Source organism: Corvus cornix, chromosome 2 (assembly GCF_000738735.6).
Source record: "Corvus cornix cornix isolate S_Up_H32 chromosome 2, ASM73873v5, whole genome shotgun sequence".
NCBI lineage: Eukaryota > Metazoa > Chordata > Aves > Passeriformes > Corvidae > Corvus > Corvus cornix.
In genome coordinates this window covers 3,688,619-3,712,423 of record NC_046333.1, presented here as the reverse complement: position 1 = coordinate 3,712,423, position 23,805 = coordinate 3,688,619, and the positions used below count along the sequence as shown (strand labels likewise).

The window sequence follows — 23,805 nt, the reverse complement described above, 5'->3', positions numbered from 1 at the left end:
GGTCACATCCATTATTCCCCCTGGAACTGCTGGACTGGATCAGGCTCCTTCACCCCTTTCTGGTTGTTTTGGTTTGGGCTTTTTTTGTCCCCTCTTCTTTTTCCCTTTCTGGAGCCAAGCGAGCATCAAGCTGCGGGCACCCTGCAGTCTCGTGTGTGCGAGCCTCTCCTGCTCGCAGCGTGCTGACAACTTGGCTGAGAGTCTGCGTCTGCCTGTGCAGTTCAGCCCTCCGAGCTCTTCTTCCCTTTAAATCCAGCGGCTCGGGAGCCAATGGGATCGGGCTGAGCCCGGAGTGAGGGGCTCACGTCTCCTCGGTGTCCCTGGGCTCGCAGATGCCGCCTCACTTTGCCAGACCGCTATGCTGCTGCATCTCCTCCCTCTTCTTCTCCCTCTCCCTCCCTCTTTCTGACACACAGAGGCAGTTTTATTGTTAGCTCCAGGGATGAGCACTTTTGCAAAAATACTCGCTGCAAATTAAAGCCAGGGAGAACAGGAAAAGCCATCAAAGGAATAGAACTCCTCGGGTTTTTTTGTGCAGCAAAGTAATTCCTGCCTTTGCTGCGTGGAACTGAGGATGAGCAGGGATGCTTGGGCAGGGAGGGGGAAGGAGGGACCCAGTCCAGGAGCTGCAGTGCTGGATGCTGTGCAGGCCTTGAGAAAGAAGAGAAATAATAAAAGCAGGGATGAAGGAGATGATCTGAGAGAAGAGAGGCATTGGAATAAGGGAATCTGGAGTAATCACAGAATCACAGAAGGTTTGGGTTGAAAGGGATCTTAAAGACCATCCAGTTCCTACCCCACTACCTTGGGCAGGGACATTTTCCAACAGACCAGGTTGCTACAAGCCCTGTCCAGCCTGGTCTGGGATAAAGAAATCTGGAATAATGACCCTCAAAAGAGGCAGAGTGGGGAGAGTAGGGAAGGGCTGGGAACACAGCCAGGGAGAAGGCACAGAGGGAACACATCCTTCAGCCACTCACACGGATGAGATGGGGTGGACAGTAGAGCAGGACAAGGCACTGAGAGCTGTGAAGCAAAGGACGGATCATTATGAGGACAAGGAAGAAAAGAAATGCCCCTCTCATTTTCCAGGGATAGGAGAGAGCAAGGTTTTCAGAAGGGAGGAGCACCCAGACTGACCACGAGCAAGAGGAGGAACCTCTGAACAAGGAAACCCTGGTGTGGGGAGAGAGGGAAGAGCAAAGGGCTTGACAAACTGAGGTCAATATGGGACACGATGAGAAGGGTCTGGTGAAGGGCAAGGAGGAGAAGTCGGGAAGGAGCTGCCCAGAAGGCTGGCCATAATAAAATCAAAGCTCAGTAGAGTGGGAACTGGGTGAAGTTCCACACTCTGGGACATGCTGGAGAGCAGCTCAGACCTCACCAGCCTTTATGACTTGCTACATCACGCTATGAGGAAATCCCTAAAAAATAGTGTTGCTAAGGAGGATCATTAATGATCACAGATTCAGAAGGATTTTGGGAAGCAAACAGAAAACTGACTTGTAAGGGAGTACACCAAGATCAGCAGATATGGAAGTGGCAGAGAGGAATGCAGAAACAGAAGGCAAGGACAGCAAAGAAGCTCTGACAGACAGGAATGGATCCCAAAATGAAATTTTTACAGTCTGTTCAGAGTTTTAGATTGGACATGGTGCTTACACTGAGCTCAAAGCAGTGGTAAAGGACTTCCTATAACATCTGTCTCCCACCCTGCAAAGGCCTGGACTTTCCCTTTATTCATATTTAAGACTGAAGGGCTTTATTCTTTACTTTTGAAGGACTGAAAGAATTGTGGCATCCAAAGAGAGGAAAAAGAAAAAATAACTGGGTTAGAACAACAAATAAATTAACAACATGCACAGAGGAGAGAACTAGCCAGGATGTTATTCTGCCATCTGGGAATCTGGAGATTTTTAAACATTTTCAGATTGCAGTGGCAGAGAGGGGAGGAGTGCCACTGCGGTTTTGGGATAAGTATTTTTATTTGGAATATGTAAAAACCCACAAGAATAACAAGTGCACTAACTCTCTAGACACAGTGATATTCTGAGGCAAGTGAATCCACCTCTTTGCTTCTCTCTCTGGAGCCTTGATCTCTTTCCCAAGTGAATGTTCCCAAAACTGCAGCCCTTCTTGAGAAATCTCAATGGCAACAAATTAACCCTCTCCAACACCACCAGATCTTTGTGCCACGCACCTCTAACCCCAAAAAGCAGGAGAGATCAGTCATGTAACCTGACCACCACCAACCTACTGGTTGGCTTTGAACAGGGCTTTGAGGAGAAAACCCTTCTTCTTGAACTTTCAAGAGCGAGGGATAAAGGGTGCTCTAAACTTTCTTTTCTTCTTCCTGACAGTGCAGTTGAGCTCATAAAACTCCTTTTTGCTCCTCAAGCAGAGCCTCTCAGTGGTGGCTTTGAGACCTCACAGGACAGCATCTGAAGGTACCCAGTGGCACCACCGAGCCCAGTGGCCACTCCCACACAGGCAGGACTGAGCAGTCAGCAGGACACTGGTCCAGGATGTTGTAAATTTATTTTTTTTTCTGCTTCTGCTGCCTCTCTGCAGGAGAAAAATCACACAGCCCAGCCAAAAGTCTTCATTTCTCACCTACTGTCTGCCCTGTCTATTTTTTCACATTGTTTGTTCAGCACACTGGAATCAAAATCCTGGTTGGAGGCTTTGGGCACTGGAGTTTCCTGAATTTTTTGAGGAATGCATCACTTCATAAATTACAAAAAAGAATGACAGTTTCAAAAAAAAGTAACTACTTTTAAATTTGGTAAATGTTTCACGTTCCTAAATGCTGGCCTGTGTCTTCCAGCATAAACACTTGAAGATTTTTCAAAGATGGTTCAAATATTACAGAGTTGAACACTAAGCTGGATATCATTTCAATTCTGTTCTTTATAGTGGTTAACACCTGAAACAATAGCCCTGAATTAAACTAAATATTTTTTCAGGATTAGGAGAATGATTTCTCCATTTAAGTGAGAAGAGCTAGAAAATCTTCAGTCTAAACTGATTTCCATGTTTTCAGTTCAAACTTTAGAAAACCAGAAGCAGTACGCATTGTACAGATAATCCTGTTGTGTTCCATATATTTAATAATCAAAAAAACCCACTTAAAAATAAATATAGAGGGGATGAAGGAATTGCTTAGGAGTAAGTCTGAATGAGGAAAGTAATTTGTTGTTCCCCAGTCCACAAATCAGCACCATTTTTTAATAATCCCAGTTCTACTGTAACCTCTTGATGAAGAACTACTTTTGCAGCTATCCCTGGGTACAATTAACCACTTCATCAAAGTTTCCCTCTGACTGGATCTAGTCAAACCCTGACTGTGTTAGTTGAACTCACTTCATGTGGAAAGGTTGTTCTTTATGCAAGAAGCAAATTCAATTCAATGAAAGATTGACAGAAATCCTGAAGCTGCTGACACTGCTGCTTCTCTGCCGATGCCATGGTGCACATGAGACAAATCAGACCTTGCCAGGCAGCAGGCAGCAGAGATCTGCCTTAGGAATTCCTCAGCATCCCAAGAAAGCTGGCATTTGGTGCTTGGCAGGCAGAAAAACTTTGCCAGCTTCAAAGCAGGCTTGTGCTGCTTCACTGGTTGGTTTGGGCGCACGTGCAAGGTTCTGGAAGTGAACAAGACAGACAAATAAAGCTGTCTGCACTCACACAGCTCAGTAAGACCCTTTCAAGAGGACATGTTAAAAGGTCACCTACAGTTCTTCTGGGAAAGGAACGAGCTCTGCTCATAAATGGCAATGGAAACCTCTGTATGGCAGCCCTCACACCACTGTTACACAGCTGCTTTCTTAATCTACAACCCACTCCAAGCCACAGCTGATGGAATTAGCCAGAGCACAGCTTTTAGTTTGCCCCACTAGCAGTGAGTAACAAGGATGAGCTCTGCTTATGGAGCAACACCAAAGCCCTATGCAAACTCAAACAGCCACTGTGTGTGTTTGAGAATGGTGGAAGGAGCTCCAGAACCCTCTCACTTCTCCTCAGATATTCAATCTACACAAAATCAAGAGACCACTGTGTATTTCAAGACCCAGGATGAATATTGAGGGGAGGAAAAAAAAAAGCAAAAAGGAAATTAAAAAGACCAGTTCTCTCCTCATTTCCCTTCTTCAGAGGAAGAAAAGCTACTGTATTCAGCCTCCCTTCCCACCACAGAGACAGTTTTATCACTCATGTTCTCTGTCTGACAATGTGAAGAGCTCCTGCTCTCCAGGCACAGCAGTCACCCCTCTGTTCTGCTTTGTAACACAAGGCTCAGGGTAGGAAATGCACATCATCCATCAAACAACCTGGTGACACCAAAGTCCTCTGAACACCAGTGCCATTGGCTTCCAGGAATTTTACCTCATCAGTGTGGAAGTGTCACACAGAGTCATGGTCCCAGTGTTGGCTCTTTAGGTCTCTTCCTCCTAACCCAGGTGTATATATACATATATATCCACATCCAGACTCATCACCTAATGTATAAACTGGTCTGTTAGCTCAGCCATGGATCTGTTACTTCTAAATATGAGGAGGGTTTCAAATAGCACAGTAATTTTTTTCTCATCTCCTTTTTCTCTCTGAAAAGTGTCCCCCAGTAATCCCCCAGTATTATTGAAATGCCCTTCCAGCATCTGACTTTCAGATTACTGGGACTCTTCAGCCTGGTAAGGAATGCAAGACTTTGAGGAAGGTAGAACTTTACCAAAGTGGCTTCTGGACCACAAAGCTCAAGGTCCTCCTTCTCAACCTGCACTGCAAAACTGCTCTGACAGCACTTTTCAAATGCAGTGACAACGTGACCATTATCTGGTAGAACAGTTATCTTCCCTTCCCATTCCAGGTATGTAAATGCAATTTTCAGAGTGGGAGCACGTTCAGACCACAGGGAGCAAGGTAATTCAAGCAGCAAGAGATTGAGGACAGCTTAAAGATCTCCACAGACAGCTCTGGAACTGCCATGGGAATGTCATATATGGCTGATTTCTCTGCCACACCACACTGTGGCTCCTCACAATGAATTTCACTCTGCTCCAGGAGTAGATTGCTAGAGGAAACCCCTTCTCAAACTGAGGACTACACTTTTAACCAAAATCTGGTCCTTTATGCATGTACTTGAGACCTACACTGAACATGCAGAGTTGAAAACTGCTGTATGTGGAGAGGAAGATCAGACACAGATAAACAGAGATCTTTGTTTCAGCTGATTGACTCATTTGTTAGAAACAGGAGACATCCCTTATTGCTAGAAATGAAGTATGACTCTACTGAGCAAAGATAAAATGAATAAATGCAGGTCTGTGGTGATGAGTCTTTGCAGCTACATCAATACCAGAAAATATTTACTGGGGGTGTAAAAAGATCCAACAGCATAAATAATAAATGGCTAGTCATTTATTATTTATGTTGTCAAATCAATGTATTTCAATATAACATCAATATATTTGTTTTGGCACATTAATACACTTGTCATTCACTTCAGCTATAAAACCTGCATGAGTGAATCATGTTACATGAGACAAATGATGAGACACTGCAGAGAGATTACAAGAACACAAAACACACAAAAGAACCAATCTTGACACACTAATAAACTGCCAAAGTTATTTTTCTTGAAGTGAGCGGTCTCAGATGGATGTGCAGAACATCATCAACTGTGTAAGAGCACAGCAGCACTCCAGAATAACTCCTGATTTTATACATGGTCAAATTCAGAGTCAGCGCTTCACAGCCACACAAGAACACAAAGGAACCCATTTGATATATTTATCTACGCCTGGCAATGGCCTGGTGCTCTGTTTAGAGCATAAGCACAAAAAATAGAAAAAATAAAGGGGGATTAAGTCCCATCTGAACAGATGGTGACCATGATGATGTGTGTCTTTAGTCCCACTCTTTCTGTTATGGACAATGGGACCACTGCCAAATAAGAGGTGAAGATTCAGGGGCCTTGTCCTGTTCTCCTCCTCACAGCACATCAGCCACAAAATTCCTTGTGGTTTAATTCAGGATATGCCAAACTGTTGCTCTCCCTGCCTCCCACTCTGCTTTGTTGTGCTGCATTTCAGTGCATGCTGGGAGGATCTGAGTAGTCATCCCATGCATCATAAGCTGGGAGGATGTACAGAAATAAAAGGCCCCAAAAGGTTCAGAAGTCAATCCCTCATTTCCTCTGGAAACTCACAGGCACTGCACGGCGACTGATTTTGAAACATCAGGTAGCTCAGAAAACAGAAAGAAACAACACATGATCATGCTGCCCAGTATCCCAGCTCTGACAGTGACCCAGATCAGCTGCCACCAACAAAACCAGCCTGCTCCAAACTGCCATGATTAAATCAGTACAGCTTCATAAGGAACTTTGACAGAAGCAGTAAGAGAATTAATCCTTTGGGATCTGGGTCCTGCCTTCATGGCCCAGCACACATGGTAGCTACAGTGTCTTGACTCCCAGTTTTAAACCATCCAACTCATATTTGCTCAGGTTTTTTTGGGGGAGCACCATCAGTCTGGCTTTGGGACCCTGGGCTCATGGCTTCTGCACTCCTTTGGGCCCAAATCAAGTGAAAAATCGAGGACTTGTAATAGATTGAAACACTGTAGAGTTGCCAGCTCTCAAGATTGCTCTGACTCTCTGCTTTCCATGAGGATGGAAGGATCTAGACTTTGATTCAACAGCCCAAAAGTGTGTGACCTGCAAGATCTGAGATACTCCAGCATTTCTTAATAGCCACGTGAGGCTGGCAGAGAAACTCAGGATCTTGGGAAGATCCATCCCTTCTGAAGCAGCAGCCACAGGGCAAACATTTTGTCTTAAGGCACCTCAAATGTTCTGGGACACCTGTGGATATTAGACTGGGCAAAAACTGGGCCTCTCATAAAAGGGAAGAATCCTCCCAGAAGCATGCCACAGGGAGTCTTTCGTATTATTACTTAGGCTTTACTCTATGTAGTAGATTTTCATTCCTTGGATTACCTAATTTAAATCCTTCATAAATATGGGAAAGCAGCTAAAACAAAGAGTAGCACAAGCAGCAGCCTTGTAGAGCGACTGAAGTTTTCGTGACAATTTTCTTTCCCTTGGTTGAACTGTTATGTTTATAACATCTTCAGAGAGGAAACAAATTTTGGACACATCACATCTCTTATGGTGACTCCAGAGCAAATGTTTCCAGAGATGCCGATTAAATGAGGTTTGCAGCCATCAGAAAAAAACCAAAAACTTTTGTAATGTGATTCACCTGATGAGATTGATTTTGTCCCCAGCTCTAACCAATACCCTGAGTAGACCTTTGCTGTCTGTAAGATGAAAACCAACTTGGATTGATGTAAATGTCTGCATTAATCAGATTAATCCCATTCCAGATGCCCAGAACAAAGATCAAATTGTTTGCTGAGCTCTTCCCCACTGGCCCACCTCATCTCCCTGGAGCGTTTGGTAACTGTAATCCCATGACTTTGGGCCTATCATTTCATGGGAGAGCAAACAAAAATACTTGAAATTAAACACATCAGGAAAAAATATGAGAAGAAAAATGTCCTGTTAGGACAGGACTATCACAATGCCAGCAGCATTATGTTTAGAGATTCCATGTCTTAGATTTAATGTAATTGTTTACCAGAGGAAATCAATGCAACACAAACACTGTATAATAGATTTGCATCTCTCTGCCAGCCACCTGATTATTGTAAGGACTCCGGGACACTCAGCAAACACCAAAGAAAAGCCCTGGAAATTAAACGGAGGGAATCCTGAGCAGAATACTGACTTTGAGAATTGAGACAGTGGTTCTCAAACACATCATTTTCAACAGACAGTGGGGAGGATCCAGTCACACCAGACACCAGCTGGAATGATTAGGCATGAAAATGGATTATCATAATATTATTATGGCCATGATAACTGAGGAAAAAGAATGTAATGAATGCCTGATCTGTGATTTTCAAACCACTACCGTACACATTTGCAGCCCCAGAAGAACAGAGTGGATGTCAGCAATAATTCTGTTGCAATAATTTATGCCTGTGTCTGGAATCAGTGACCTCACATAATTTTGGATACCTCCTGGGATAAAAAATCCCTCTACCTCTCTCTAGATCTCCTCCCTAGCTTGGCTCACTACCCTTTGATGTTTTTACCACCAGGGCCAGTATTTCTGATTCTGCAGCTCAAGGTACTTCAGGTCTTGCACAGTTTAGGGTATTTGAGAGGTCCACAGAGGCAGAGGGGTTCATCTCACCTAATTCCAGCCACCTAAAATTTGGGTGTCTAGACTAAACCAGGTTCTCTAACAGTCTCCAGGAAAACGGCCACTTTCAGAGAATGATGATTCATTTAATTTGGAGACAAATACCTCCTTCAAATTTACAACTCTTAGATATTATACTTAGTAGGATGTTATTCACCACAAGATAAATCTGTACTTTGCAAAGTGCTCTCACCTGCCAACACATCACGTATCTGAGATGGGTATTGGAGTTTTACTTACATGTCAGGAAGAAATTGAGAACTAGGACTTTAATGCTGCTTTGAAATGCACACATATTTGTTCAAACACTGTGCTTTCCTTTGAATTTTACTGACCCTGTATAAAGCTTACAGAACCTTGTTATTCTAAATCATCCCTTTTGAGCCAGTTGTAAATTGTCTGTGTCCGTTTTATGGGAAAGAACTTTCACAGTAAGTATAAACCTTGGCAAACAATTTAAAGCCTCAAAACCCAAGTTTTCTCTGTTCTTATCAAGACTTCGGATACTCAGATCTCAATCTATAACTGCTTGCAACAGCATTGGTTACAGTGGATTTTCACAAAAGCCATGGATCAATCCACAAGAATTCAAAGCAAAACAGCTGAAAATTGAAATAAGCACCAACATTGAAACAGATTTGTTTCAGCGTAGATGTAAAACATGGGTAAATATCATCAAGTAGATGATAATAGGATAGATATTTTAATAACAGGTGCAGCAACAAATTAATCCTGGGAAGTGTGGCACTCCCAATCTGCTTGACAGCACAGCTGGGTTTCTTTCCCCATGATGTGTTAATGTGTTTTTTATTTGGAAAACTGCACGTCTCACCCCAATGAATATTAAAGAATGAGTCTGGGGAAAACATGTAACATTCTGATTAAACATTTTGTCACTCACACGTTCTCACACTCAATGAAAAGGGAAGATAACAACATCTTAGTGCTAAGCAAGCGCTGCTTCTCTTCTGGACTCAAATCTCCTCGTTAACCTTCCAAAATCTCTTACCACTCCTCAGAGTGCCCATCCATGACATTGCTAACTGCCAGTTATCATAAGCAGATGTCAAAATCCATGATTAATGACTGGGAGAAAAGGTTATTTTTCAGCATTTCTTCCCTTTCCCAGTTAATAAGATCATCAGAATCATCATTTACAACAATATTTTGCACAACAAGCACCTGGTCATCACAGCTTTACCTTCACGGGCTACAAAATGAAGAAATAATAATTATTAATTTTCTTTTGAAGAGATTTTTTTTGGCAGCTATTGCATTCTGAATACTAAAAATTAATTTTGTGAGGACCAAGTTGTTTTCATTTTCAATTCCTGTAAAGCTATTAGATATAAAAGCTATTATTTTATCTCTCAAGTTTATCCCCTTCACGCAACTAGCCTTTTTTTCTCAGATGGAAATAATGAAGGAATACACACATATTATTTCACTCACAGAGTTTTTCAAGTGCTGTGGAATTCCTCTGGATCAAAGGTCTAATGTAAGCAGGGTACAAGTCATCCTTAACAGGGCTGGAAGTTCCTACCTCTGGAATATGCGGCCGATATTTCTGTCCCTGGTTTCTGGGCTGGTCTGGCTCTCTGCCAGAGCTCAGCCCTTCCCCTCGGCCACTGGAGGGCTCTCCTAATTCTTTATTACTCCAAAGGAAACGTCTGACGGAGTACAGAAACACTGCAAAAGAAAACCTGCTCGTGGTTACCTGCATGCAAAAACAGCAGCTGTCAAAACAGGAGGAGCTCACTGGTTCATCCGGAGATCCACATGTGGAAAAAACCGCATTTTACTGCCCTGTCTGTGGCAGCAAAAAGTGTTGCTACAGTAAGAGATGAATTTCCCTGAAGAGAAAATTTCCTTTTCCACACCAGTTTATCAACTGCACAAGAGATTATGGGTTTAAGATGGCCAGCAGTGTTTGCCTTCATCCCCCATTCCTCCCCACGCCGCATCGTTTCACTCTGAAATCATTGCACAACTCAATTCCTTTTTCAACTAAGTGTGATTTCAGCCCTCTGCCAGCTCATTTCTAACTTATATCCCACCTCAATACCAATTTCCTGGGCTGGTTCAATTTGCTCTTGATGGATCAATCATCTTTATCCTTTCCATATTAGTGCTGCTCCTGTGGAAAGAGGAGATTGTTTAAGGTTTTCCATTCCTGTGTGGGAAGAGGGATGTTTTGTCCACACTGCTGTGAGTACCTGCAGACTACTGCCAAATGAAAATTTCTCACTGTTTCCTTTTCCCCTGCTTCTTTTTGATTAAAAGGGCTCAGTTAGTTAAACCTAAATTGTTTTGTGGAAACAGAACGATTTTTTCTGTATTTTCTTAAGGCCACATCGAGTACCCAAATAAAAGACAAGTAGCTTTGATTACCCCAGAATAACAATTTGGGATGAACTTTCCCCTCTGATGAAGCAAAGCCAGCTGGAGAGCCCTGTTTCACTCAGTTTTTCCCTTCACCTCTGTCACTCACAGCTCACCAAACTCTCTGGTACATCCTGAATCAAAATCCATTTTGTCACTACCAGCTAGGGAGGGATGTGGACTTTGCCATTATCCTGGTATGGCTTCTCTGAGTTACTCTGAGTATCTTTAATTCCAAGTGAGATATAAGCCAGCCAGCCCATCAGGCATGGCAGAAAATACTTTATTTTCCATGAATTAGAAGTAGCTTTGAATGAAGAGCCCTGGCTGTGGTCATTTTATCCCAAATCCTTTGAGATAGTCTAACACAGATAGAAAAAATACCAGTGATAATGGACAAATGGATTTTCTTGGCCTCTGTGACTCTGCTTCTGTCTTTGAATATAAAATTAGCTAGAGTTGGGCTGAAACATCCTAGGGGTCATTTAAATTACACCTTAATTATTTAGTCTGAATTGTACTGGATTTTTAGTTTGCCAGGTGACAGAAAATGTAGACAGAAGAACAAAGGTGTAAAATTTTGAGCAGGAATTTACATCAGTTTCCTAGATTTTTTTGAAATCTGCAGCTTCCCAAATGAAATAAATACTTGGGATCCCTAACTTTTAGATGTTGGTAAGTGTTCAAGGGCAGGTTGGACCTGTTGGAGACCTGATCCAACATTTGCAATTTCCTACAAGTGGAGCCTGAGGTGTCTGACTTAACTGTGGTTGTCTACATTATGTCTATTTAACTTTTTTAAGCTGAATTCCTTTTCCATCTCTATTTCTTATTTTATATATTTTGGTTTATTTATATATTTGATTTATTTATATACATTATTATTATTATTATTATTGTTATGGCATTGGAACTAAATGAACTTTATGGTTCCTTGCAACCCACTCTATGATTATGAGCAAAGATTATTCCTCCAACACAGTCCTGTGAGTTTAACATCAAAATTCCACTCTCCACAGAACTCAATAACTGAGTGTTCCCCCACACCATGGAAGCCATGGTTTCATTTGAAATAATTGATTATTTTATGGAGATGGAAGAGCAGCCCAATTTACCCTCTTCAGATGAAAAATGATCATGTCCTTATAAGAAACTTCTGAGAATAAGAAGAAATTTATGGTTTTTAGAAGAAAACACTGCCCCTCTTCAGAAGAATTACACTGGTGTTTATGGATTATGTTCCCTAAAAGTCTTTGCTGGAGGCAAAACCTGCAGAAAATATAAACCAAACAGTCCATATAAAATTGATAGATGGCCATTGCTCCTGCCAGCACTCCTCTGAGTTGCAGCTGATGTGGCTGGGATCATTTATGGTCTGCAGAGGAGCTGTCAGGGGCAGAGAACTCTCTAGGTTCCCTTAAAAGTCAAGGGGGATCCACTCAGTGAAGTCAGTGGACTCTCTGGGATGATTTCTGTCACCATAAAGAAGACACTTAAATTGGATCAGATAAATTGTCTTCTAAAAGTGTCTCTCTCTTGCCATTAACAATAAAGACAACCTGGGCTGACCTACTCCCTGGGACATGTCTGTGCTATAAATGTCTGAACTGAGGGACAGGAATTCCATCTGTAGGGAAAATAAAACTGAAATCAGGCCTGGAGGGTCTTTCCTGCAAAAACAGCCTCAGTTTGTGCAGAGCTGAACGCTTCCACTGAGGCTTTGCTTTGTCTTTCCTTTTATTTGTACAATTTTCCGTGATGATCTTTATGGTGTCTGTGCAGGAATCCTGTTCCTACCCATGGTGTTCTGTATCTAGTTCTGGGGTCCCCAGCACAGGAAGGACATGGAGCTGCTGGAGAGAGGCCAGAGGAGGCACCAGGATGATCAGAGGGATGGAGCAGCTCTGCTGGGAGGAAAGGCTGAGGGAACTGGGATTGTTCAGCCTGGAAAAGAGAAGCTTCAGGGTGACCCAATGGTGGCCTTGCAGTAACTGAAGCAGCTGACAAGAAAGATGGAGGGAGATGATTTACAAGGGCCTGGAGTGACAGGAAACAGGGGAATGGCTTCAAACTGGCAGAGAGAAGGTTTAGATTGGATATTAGGAAGAAATTCTTCCTTGTGAGGGTGGTGTGGTCCTGGCTCAGGTTGTCCAGAGAAGCTGTGGCTGCCCCTGGATCCCTGGTAGTGCCCAAGGCCAGGTTGGACAGGGCTTGGAGCAGCCTGGGATAGTGGAAGTTATCCCTGTCCATGGCAGGGGGGAGAACTAAATTGTCTTTAAGATCCCTTCCAACCCAGACCATTCTAGGACTCTACAATTTGTTTTTACCAACCAACAGGACCAACTAAGAGGAAATGAAGAAATAATTAGAAATAACCAGCTGTGTCTTATAACTGCACCTGCTGACTTCACAAATCCATGGTCTGTGTTCAAGCATGTGGGAGGCTGTAACAACCAACCACTGGAACAACCCATTCTGCCCCATTTTTTGGACCCAGTGGGAGTTGAACTGCTCAGGACTAAGAACTAAACATCGCCAGGTTCCTACAAAGCACTCAAGAAATACCCAGCTACTGCAAAGTGTTGAGTTTGGGGATTTTCTGCTGAGTATCTTCCATTTGCATAGCAAAGAGATTTTACTTTTTCAGCAATTACACGTGTACTGTTAATCCAGCCCATCAGTTTGGGACTGATGTAGTTTTAAGAGCAGCAGTTAAGAGAAGAAAAATCTCATTAAAGCACATCCTTTCCAGAATAAATACAAAGGGAAGGAAGGAGGCAAATGAGCAACTATAAACTGTTACTGTTTAAAGGATAAATTCTCCTCCATTCTGATAATGTTGAGATCTGCAGTGTTTATCCCAAGAGATTTGCTGATCTGGTTTAGCTTCTAGATCCTATCCTAATGAGAAAATGAATCCTAACAATAAAAGTATGATTTATAACCATGAGACAGATTTGGAGTTTCCATCTCTGAGATTAGAAGTGCCCCAGGAAATGAGAACTCATTGGTCTCCTAAAAGCTTTCATTAATGGACTGAAATAGTAAAAACAAAGGAAAAACTATTTCTATTAAAATAGAAAGCAGCTGGGAGTCTATGAGTGCATAGTTTACATGGATTTGCAGAGAACCAGGTATAGAAAATTAAGATTTCCAAGAAGAGCTGGTAACCTTCCAGCAAGGAATACAAATGCCTTCATGAATGAATTTATTTTATCCTGTGATTTGCTCCTAACAGGAGCCATCCCTCTGGAGATGCCTGTTTCTGTATACTGACTGTAAATCAGTAAAGACCAGTGGCTGCTTAAGAGACAGGCAGACATTTGGGTCACCTGGCCCTCTGCAGGTAGACAAAATATTTAAATTGAAGCATGAACAGGCCAGAAACAGACTCTGCATCGTTTTCATCCTTGCTCCATTGCCTACAGGCTGTTCCCTTGCCTTTGGACATGAGGTGTCCTCCTCTCCCAGCTGCAGCAACACAACCAGCCCTCCGTGGCTTTAGCACCTGACTCAAATTGTCCCTCTCACTCCTGACAAAATGGTTTTTGAAATGTTTTCAAAGAATTCTGCACTTTAACAACCATTCCAGTTCTCAGGAGCCAAAAGTCTGAACAGCCCCTTCCTTTATGTTTCTGAACTACATCATCTACACCAAAGCGTGCTGATGACACAAAAACTGGTCTTTTCAGTGTTGAAGTAGATTCCTTCATTATGAATCACCAAAAATGGTCTTCAGTGGCACACAAATTGTGGAAGCAGAAGCCCACAGCAATGGAAAATAAATGTTGCATGCCAAGTAGCAAGTGATAGGACAAGAGGAAACGGCCTCAGGCTGCACCAGGGGAGGTTTAGATTGGATATTAGGAAAAAATTCCTCATCCAAAGGGTTGCAAGCATTGGGACAGGCTTCCCAGGGAAGAGGTGGAGTCATTCTGTAGATGTGGCACTTGGGGACGTGGTTGAGTGCTGGGCTTGGCAGTACTGGATTTATGGCTGGATTTGATGATTGTAAAGGCCTTTTCCACTCAAATGATTCCCATAATTTTAGGATCATTCTTAGAAATGCATTTGCTGCTTTCCCTAATTGAACCCCTGTTGTTCAGAGCAGCATTTTCCCTGGATACTTAATATTCAGTTTATGAGAAAAACACATGAAAATGCAAGCCGAGGGCTACGAAATGTTGATAATACCTTAATTGCACTAAAATGGACGTAACCAGAGAAGAGGACAATAAAAAAGAGGGGTAGAATTATTCTCTCCTAATTTTTGGCATCCACAGTGGAGAGTGAGCTTTATCCTCATTATTTTAAAGTGTGGAAATGCCTGAATTTACTCAGACAAGCCTTTAACTTTTTAATCATTTTCTAATAATTTTCTGATTAGAAACAATGTAAAAAAATTATTTTAAGGCCATTTTTTCATTTATGGATTTAGTATGATTTTTTTTGCATAGGTGGATTTTCCAGGCATGTAAAAATTTTTACCTTGTTAAAGGAAAACATTTAAACTTATGGAAATCAAGATTTTTTTTTTTTTAATCTCTAGCAGTAATTGTTGAAAATGAAACACATTCCTAAATCTGTATGATTTGGAGTTTCCTAAAGGTAAAAATTGGTTTACTCTCACGTAGACAACTACTAGCAGCCAGAAGTATTAAGATTTTAAGTAGAATTTTTGGTTTTTTAATTTTTTTTTTGCCTATGGGAAATATTATATTATCATTGCCCTAAGAATTTGTGTTGGAAATTCCTAAAGAAAGGAGCAGCAAACGCTCTGGCTGTACTTGTATTTAGTGCTTGGGAATCCCTCAGTGCATTAGGACAACTGAAAGAAAACTTTTGTTGGAATATCCCACGGCAGCTGCTTCTCCATTAAGTCTTAACCCACTGAGCTTGTGCAGAAATGGCAGCAGGAGAAGAAAACCTTAAAAAGTCCCAGATGCCCATCCATTCCCTGATCTTCAGAGCAATGTCCAGCTCTAGATCCTGCTCCTCCTCATCTCCACCACCCCCATCTTTCTAACAGCCCAGCAGGCTCTGTAAAATGAATAAGGACTGGTGGGAACGTCTAGAAATCTGAACAAGATGTATAGGAGGACCTGAGGGTCCAAAGAGGAGGATGGAGTGAGAGATGGATGTCTCTTATCTCAGGAGTTTGGGAAGGAGCAGGAGAAAAGTGGAGAGAGTAGAGAAAAGCCTGGAGGAGAAAGACTCACACTCATCTGTCCCCCAACTGCTCAGCCCCTCCCTATCCAGTGAAAATTCCAAATGAGCACTGAATCTTTACTGTCTCAGGAATAGGGTATAGAAGGTGAAGAAAAACACTGACTCAAACTGCACTAACACGAGGAGGAATAAAAGAAGGAGCTTCGGAATGAAGCACTTCTGCTGCTTATTCACGGACACCCTGAGAGATTCCGGGAAGAGAAGTGCTGCAGAGACCAAAGGCTGTCATGGTAACAAGGTTAGCAGCACTTCTGTCACACATTAAACCCTGCAATTGTGTGTGCTGAGGTGTTTGGGCAAATTCTCTTTGAGGTAAAGCCCACAGCTGACTCCCTCCTAGGCTCTGTGCCAGAATATTCTGCAACAGTTCAGTGGGGTCTGCCAGGACCCAAGTGACTCAACAACTTTCTTTAACTCACTTGGACTGGGTTTCAGTTTTCCTTGTCAGGTTTAATCACGTGTTTGAGACTTTCCAGCTACTGCTCAGATCAAAGGCTGGACATGCTCATATAAGACTTTAGCCTTGCCCACATCCTTATTCTCTCCCGTGACAGCCTTGCCCACCTTGACCATTAATTAAGTAAGCAAATATATTTACCCACTAACCACACCCGCAGCCAGGGCAATCCAGAGCATCCACCATTAACATTTCTGTATCAATAACCAGCTGTATCCATGGCACAGACAAAGAGGACAGATATTTTTATAACGCTGATCACCTCACCCTTGCTCCATAAAAACCTTTAAATACCATCTTTTGTAGGGCATAAAGGTGTTTCTACAGCACAAAACAAGGCAGGCACTGTCAGTGTTGTAACATTTTATATCCTATTTTCTCCACATCAAAATATGTGACCCATTTCATAGAGGAAGAGAGTGGTTATTAGAGCATGGGAGAGAGACAGGAATTTCAAATCCAGCTCCAGCTAATGCTGGGATGTTGGGCAAATTATCTCCATTGCCCTTACCTGAGCTTCCAATAGTCACTGAATTATTCTCTGCGAACACCTCAGCACTCCCTTTTCCAGAACCATTACTTCTATTCCCTGGAATTTCACACCAGCCACCAAAAATTCAAATGGAATCCATTCTTTTAGCGTAGAGTTATAACTATGAGCTTCACCTTTAGGGCCTTCAGCATTTCTGAGGAAGATCTAATGAAGATACCAACACTTAAGAGATGCAGCTAAAAGCAAGAACAGTTGCACCAATCAATTAGAAAGCTCTCAGGTTGGGTGTGGGCTTGCCAGGCTACAACGGAGTATTTAAAACTTTTGCAATGCAAAAATGTCAGCTGCTTGCTTTTAATTGCTCTGGGTTCAGTCCCAACCGAGTACTGCAGGCAGCCTGCAGAGCGGGAACGCCTCAAGTTCTGATATTCCTCTGGTGATTGGCTTTGAATTCCTGGCAAATCATTTCATTTTTATCTTTCACCACACATAGAACAGAAATAAAAATATACACCCCTCAGCTTCCACTGATTCTGCTTTGGCTACGTGTTTTCAAAATCTTAAACTATGGAAAGTTAACCAGAACAAAGTATTTCTGTTTGTTGTAACACTGGAAGCAAGAAGTAACTGCAAAATTGTTGACTTAAAATAACCCACTACAGTCAGGCCTCCTGGAATGAGATAAAGAGTTACAAAGTGCTCTGAAATCTGCAATGCAGATCAAAAATCGAGTATTCTTTGCTTGTTCTGTCTGTGGACTATGGGACTGCAGAAAAACAAGGTAACAGATACCATGTAATGCTGCATAGATTTTTCCTTTACTGTGTGTTTTCCCAATCAAACAGACACGTTTATTGCAGTCTTGTGGATGTTGATAAAATCCTGATGATTGTAACAGAAAAATAGAAGATGTAACAATTTTTATTGTGCACGTGTCCACTGCTGCCCCTGAGCTCTCTGTCTTCCCTGTTGAAAATGGTCATAAAATCTTATCCTTCAGGTTGGGGAAATAATAGCCAAAAATTTATTAACATGCATAGCTACATTAGTTTTCATTGTCATCTTGTAAAAAATAATTGCTTTTGTAAAAAGTACATCTGCTGGGTGAATTTCCGTCTCACTTGTCTCAAAGATTCATAGCACAGCAAGCTATTTTATAGCAACCTAAAAAACTGTATTTTTTCTGCTAATAAGAATTTTATGTTTGGATGTGAGAAGGTTTCTTAAGAAATTCAGCAAAAGAAGAAGAGTAATCCATCAAAATAATGTGAGAGAACACCAGCCACATCTGAGTGAACTGGGCACTCACCCAAGCAGAAGTGACAAGCACTTTAGGTGGCAACTGTGGCATTAAAACAGCATTTCCCTCCTCTAAAACTCAAGACTTTTAAAACCTCTAGGAATAACAGGGGAAAAAATATTGATGAGCATCCTGCATAAATAAATGCGTAAATTGAGTTTATTTATCCATGAAGAAAATGGAGATCTGTGCTAAGTTTTAAATTAACTAGAACAAGAGAACAGATATATTTTTCTGGAGAGAAGACAGCAAAAAATACCAATGATACTCCTAAATCCTAGAACTAGGATGTTTACCCAGTGGTTACTGGAAGGACAGTTCCAGCATAAGGACACTCTTGACTTCTAAAATAATCAGCTATCAATATATATTTGTATGTGTATATTTTTATACATATATAGGTATAGGTATATTTAACGACCCACAAGTAATTGCTCAGATAAGAAGCCACCCACCTCAGTCAGAAGTCTTGTGTTTAGCTGATACCAATTTCAAACACCTGATGCCCACTGAGGTGTGGCTGCACACTGAGGATTCATCTAAAGATTTCACACCCGCGCTCACAGGGCTGAACTCGCCAGCACTCTCCTTGAACAGATTAATGGCAAAATTGCAAATACATCTTGCTTCTGATATTAACTGTTTCCCTTTTATTTGCACAGAAGGCAGGGAGTGACAGTCTCCCACCTGCTGTGGATTACCTCAGGGATACTTTCAAAGAAAGAGCAGATTCTTAGGGGAATGATTAATTTCCTGTAACTCTGGATATTGCAAAGTAGGCATCTACAGCTGAGCGGGCCTTAGGCTGCCGCTAAACTCAATAAGTAAGAAAAATAGGCTTGTTTAAAAATACCAGAGCAGCCTTTTTTGGTTCTGCCTGAGGGTCTACCTACTGCATTTTCCAGTCTCCAGCAGTGGATATTTAGGGAACAACACAGAGACAAGAGATAAATGAACACTCTCCCAGCCTCCATGCTCATCCCAGAGGATTTCCTTAGCAGGACCAGGTTCCTCTGGCATGGTAATAACCCCCTGTGTATTTTACAGTAACAGCAGGCAAGAGATCAGCTTCTGAATGCTTGGCCTGATGTACCAGGGACATCTGCACAAGGTGGAGAGTCCAGAGGGTGAAGAGGGAGCCTTGAAATCAGACTCCTGTCCCACATCAGTGGAGCTGAGACACCACCCAGCATTTCATACCCTTAGGAATCTGTTTCTCATTTGTGTCACCTCTTAGCTACTAGTATGTGCAATTTGAAATACCTGCATTCATAAACAATCCTTTTGTCTGACCATTTATGCACAGCAGTAGCACCACAAAGAGAATGAATCTGCTACAAATAAAGATGCAGAGAGGGTGAAGGTTGAAGAGCTCAAGTCCAAGTGGCTTACATAAACCATGTTAACATTTTCCATTATCTATCTGTTACACAGCAGTGTCCACCCTCTGACAGTTTAACGAGTAAGATGAATGCCCAGAGGTAAAAAAAAAAACAACCCTCATTGTTCTTATTTGGTAATGGAATAAGAAAGCTGAACAGTATAGAGCTGGAGCTTTACAGGTTGCTTTCCATTCTGACAAGCTTTGGTGCTTAACTATTTTTGTGTACACGGGACAATAGGCTGCCCAGGCAAGTGGCTGAGTCACCAGCCTGGAGGTATTTAAAAGGTGTAGATGTGGCACTTGGGGACAGGGTTTAGTGGTAGACTGGGCAGTGCTGGGTTAAGGGCTGGACTCAGTGATTTTAAAGGTCTCAGACAATTCTGTTGTTCTGTGGTTCTGTGACTATACAGTAAGATGTTCTCATCTCAGGGTTGAAGGCCAAGGCCAATTAATTCCTTGCATAACAGAGTTTATTCCTAAAAGTTCAACTGAGTGATGCAACTCAAACAATGAGTTGTCAGCTCCAACTTTACAGCAGGTGATTTCTTCAAGCTGAATCTCTGATCCGTTTTGTGTTCAAATTCTGGTCCAGGATAGGCCAGAACAGCACCTGCAAGTACGGAGCATCCTTTCACCTTCTCTTCCTCAAACCAGCCACTGCTGGCTTCTCAAACAGCTTTGGGCACATCTTGGAACACACCAAGAACAGATGGTGGAAGCTTACCCTCTTTTTTTGCTGTCACTAGTTGCTAGTGAAGAAAGGCAGCACCCCCAGGTACAATTTTACACACAGAGGCCTAAGACACACAGAGTTCATCCTCACAAAGAAATGGATGGAGCTCAGCCTCACCTCGGTCTGGCTCTGGGGTGAATCTGGCTCTGAGTGTGGCTCAGGACACCCCTCCAAAAGAAGCATGGAAACATCCATGTTGTCCAAAGCAGGGAGACAAAGGCGAGACCACAACTGCATGTCAGCAAGAGCACATCTAGATGCTCATTCCTGACCTGGAGAGTCAACTCAGCCACGGGTTTATGAGCTCTTAGGCATTTTACTGAAATCAGAAACAACAAAAAACCTGCCTATTTTACCCAATTTCTCCCATTTCCTGATAACAGTTATCCTGCACCACTGTAGATGCTGGACATCCTCTTGAACCACCCATCCTTCAGAACAGTGTGGTCTGTAGTAACACTCGTGGGTTTACTCTTAGATTGCCCACAGCGTTATTTCAATGCTTGGAGGGCTCATCATCCCCCAAAACCAGAGAGAAATGCTGATTTAAAGGACAGGGGGTGTTTTCATTTAGGACCAGACACACTGACATGATTCTGTGTGAAGAGAAAAGGCACTCGATCTGTTCTGTGGAACTCGACAAAATGAGAGCTTCAACAGCGTGTATTATCATCTTTCAAGTGTGCAAAAAATGGTATCTAATTTATAAACCACATTCAGCAAATGGTGTTTGTTGTACCAACTGTATAAATTCAAGGATTTAAGTGTATTTGATGGAGTGGGGCATTGTAACAGTCACTACTGAGGGTCTGCTAGGAACGCACCAGGCAGAAATGACAGCCACGACTGAGGTGTGCCACTCTTCTGAAATATGAAAGAAATCTCAGCAGTGTGTTCCCAGAGTCTTTACATTCCTGTATAACGTAAAATGTGAGGGCAGATTACTTCCTTTTGTGCTTTACTGAGATTCTGCAAAAGCATCTTTCCATGGGATCAAGACACTGGAGCAACTTCTTACTGAAGCATGTTTCATGCTGAGCATTTTACAGCCTCCTTTACACAGCTTAAAGATTTGTTGTTGTAAATTTGGAAGAACTTGTCAGCCTCGGGACACCTAGAATAAATGTGGATAACCTTTAGATATGTTCATCTATCTCATCCAGAAATCATTTACCAAAAAAATAAACCCCCATACCCCAAATTCCTCATAAATATTTTGTTTCTGCAGCAAATGTAGAAATAGATGTGGTGCTTAGGAACACGGTTTGGTGGTAGACCTGGAGGTGTTATCTTAATGGTTGGACTGGATGATACTAAGGGCCTTTTCCAACCTAAATCACAAAATAATTTGATTTGGTAGGGACCCACAAGGATCATCGAGTCCAACTCTCTAGTGAATGGCCCATACAGGGATCAAACCCACAACCCTGGCATTATTAAGTTGTTCTATTACTCTAATAATCCTCTCTAGTGGACCACAGAACTTGCTGGGATGTCTACAGTTTCCTAATACACGAGGGATTTCCATACCCTCAGTTTGGAAGGACACCAGACTTGAAAAAATGCAACTTTTTAAATTATAAGGGCAATAATACAAATTGTTCAACAACACCCAGCGTTGTCAGCTTTATTTTGGGAAGCACAAGCAAGCAGAGCCAGACTGCCTGGTATGTCATTTGGGGCAGTGGGAAAGTAAACCAACATCATCACCTCTATTTAAATAGTGCTGTTGCAACCTCTGAAAATAGGAAGTGCTGGGAAGGTTGCTGGTGTCCAGCTCGAGTGGTGACCATGCAAACACTGATGTCTGAGGTTATCTTTATGCCTGGGAGCAGTGACTGGGTGCTGTGGATGTGATCCTGTCCCCCAGGCAGCTGCAGGAGCAGCGTGGGGAGCCGCAGCCAGCAGGCTGACGCCAAGGGAGTGAAAGCATATGTGAAAATAAATAGCTCATCCAAGTCTCATTCTAAATGGGACTGCTCATTGATGTGACCTGCTGGGAAAAGCAGAAGGGAAGCAGCGAGAACTGCTGCCATGCCATTACTCTGGAGGGATATTTAGGGGTGTAATGATGCCAGACTTCTGTTTCCAAGAAACAAATAGTGTGATGTACAGAACAGTGTGATGTATAAATAAGCCCTGGAGCAGAGAGGGCCTCACCTTCGTAGTTCAGGATGGAAAGCAAGGTATCAAATACGCTTGTGTGTCATAAAACTTTCATCCACTAAAAGGATGATTGATTCAAGAATGATTGACTCAAGAATGATTGACTCAAGAATGATTGAAATTGATTATTTCAAACTAACAAGTCAACCAAGAGGAACACTATTTATACATTCTCAGTTTTGTGCTTCTGTAAGTGCTGGAGGAGCCTCTAGTATAAAACACTGTCCCAGCAACTGGGAAAATGATGGCAATCTCCAGGTTAGCTGGAGACTTGATGAGCATCTTTGATAACTTGTGGATCCATCCCTGGGTACATTCCTCCCACACCCACCAACACTTCCTTAAACCACAGCTTCCCCAGAGACTTGAGGAAACAACACAGCAGTAGTGTAACCCTGAATTTGTGCGGGTGCAATCCTGCACCACTTAGAATCAGGATGTTTACACCATTTCTGTGAGACAACAGCCTTTCACTACAGAGTGACCAGAATGAGGTCAGGGAACCAAGCCCCACGTCAAGAGGATCCAGTCACCAGGAGGAACAAATCATTTTTCCTTTCAGTGCATCCCAGGACTTCTGGAAATGAAATGCACAACATCTAATTTACTGCCCCTCCTTTAGTGGATTGTCTGCATACACCTAAACACCATAAATGCAAACTGCAACCTTCAAAGTGACTGAAGGGGGAGAAGGAAGAAAATCAGAGAATGTAATTCTTTTACTGATACAGCACAGTAGCATTGGCCAGTCACATGCTGGTCTACTTTTTTGGACAACATTCCTGTTTTCAGACCTTTTGAGAAGATCTTAAAGATTGTGTGGTCAAATGTGTCAATGGAACAAATAGGGGGATCAAAAGATTTCCATGCAGATCAAAATTAAGTAGGATCAGATGTAACCCGAGACTTGCAGTCTCTTGTGGAAACACGTTAAGATGGGAAAGTCAAGGGATGTGAAGGGAATAATGCAAAAACACACGGAATATCAGCGTGAACTGAGGACCCCTGGTCTCTTAAGTTCCTATAAAAATTCAAGCTATAACTCAGTGCCTGTATCATACAGATATATAGACTTACAGACACCTGCTCATCCTGGATATCACTGTAATTCTAGTCAAACCAGACCAGGAGATTACAACATCAGAAACATCTTTAGCTGAGTCACCTAAAAAAAAATAATCTGATATTTCAACCAATTCCTCTTATATGCAAAGGCAAAGTAATAATTAAACACAGTTTTCCTTCAAGTTCACAAACACACATCCCCATCTGGACTGGTGCATTTCCCCCATTCCCCAGCTCTCCTCTGGATTGCTCTATGATCCTGGGAATTCCTGCTAGGCTGTGGCCTTTGTGAAATGAGTTTGGTGATGAAGTGTCCCTTGACCCTT

General features: G+C 42.3%; 1 protein-coding gene across 1 annotated transcript in view; it reads right to left on the bottom strand.

Moving 5' to 3' along the window:
• CRHR2 (corticotropin releasing hormone receptor 2) overlaps nucleotides 1-23,805 on the bottom strand; it is a 139,308-nt gene that overhangs the window by 97,783 nt on the left and 17,720 nt on the right.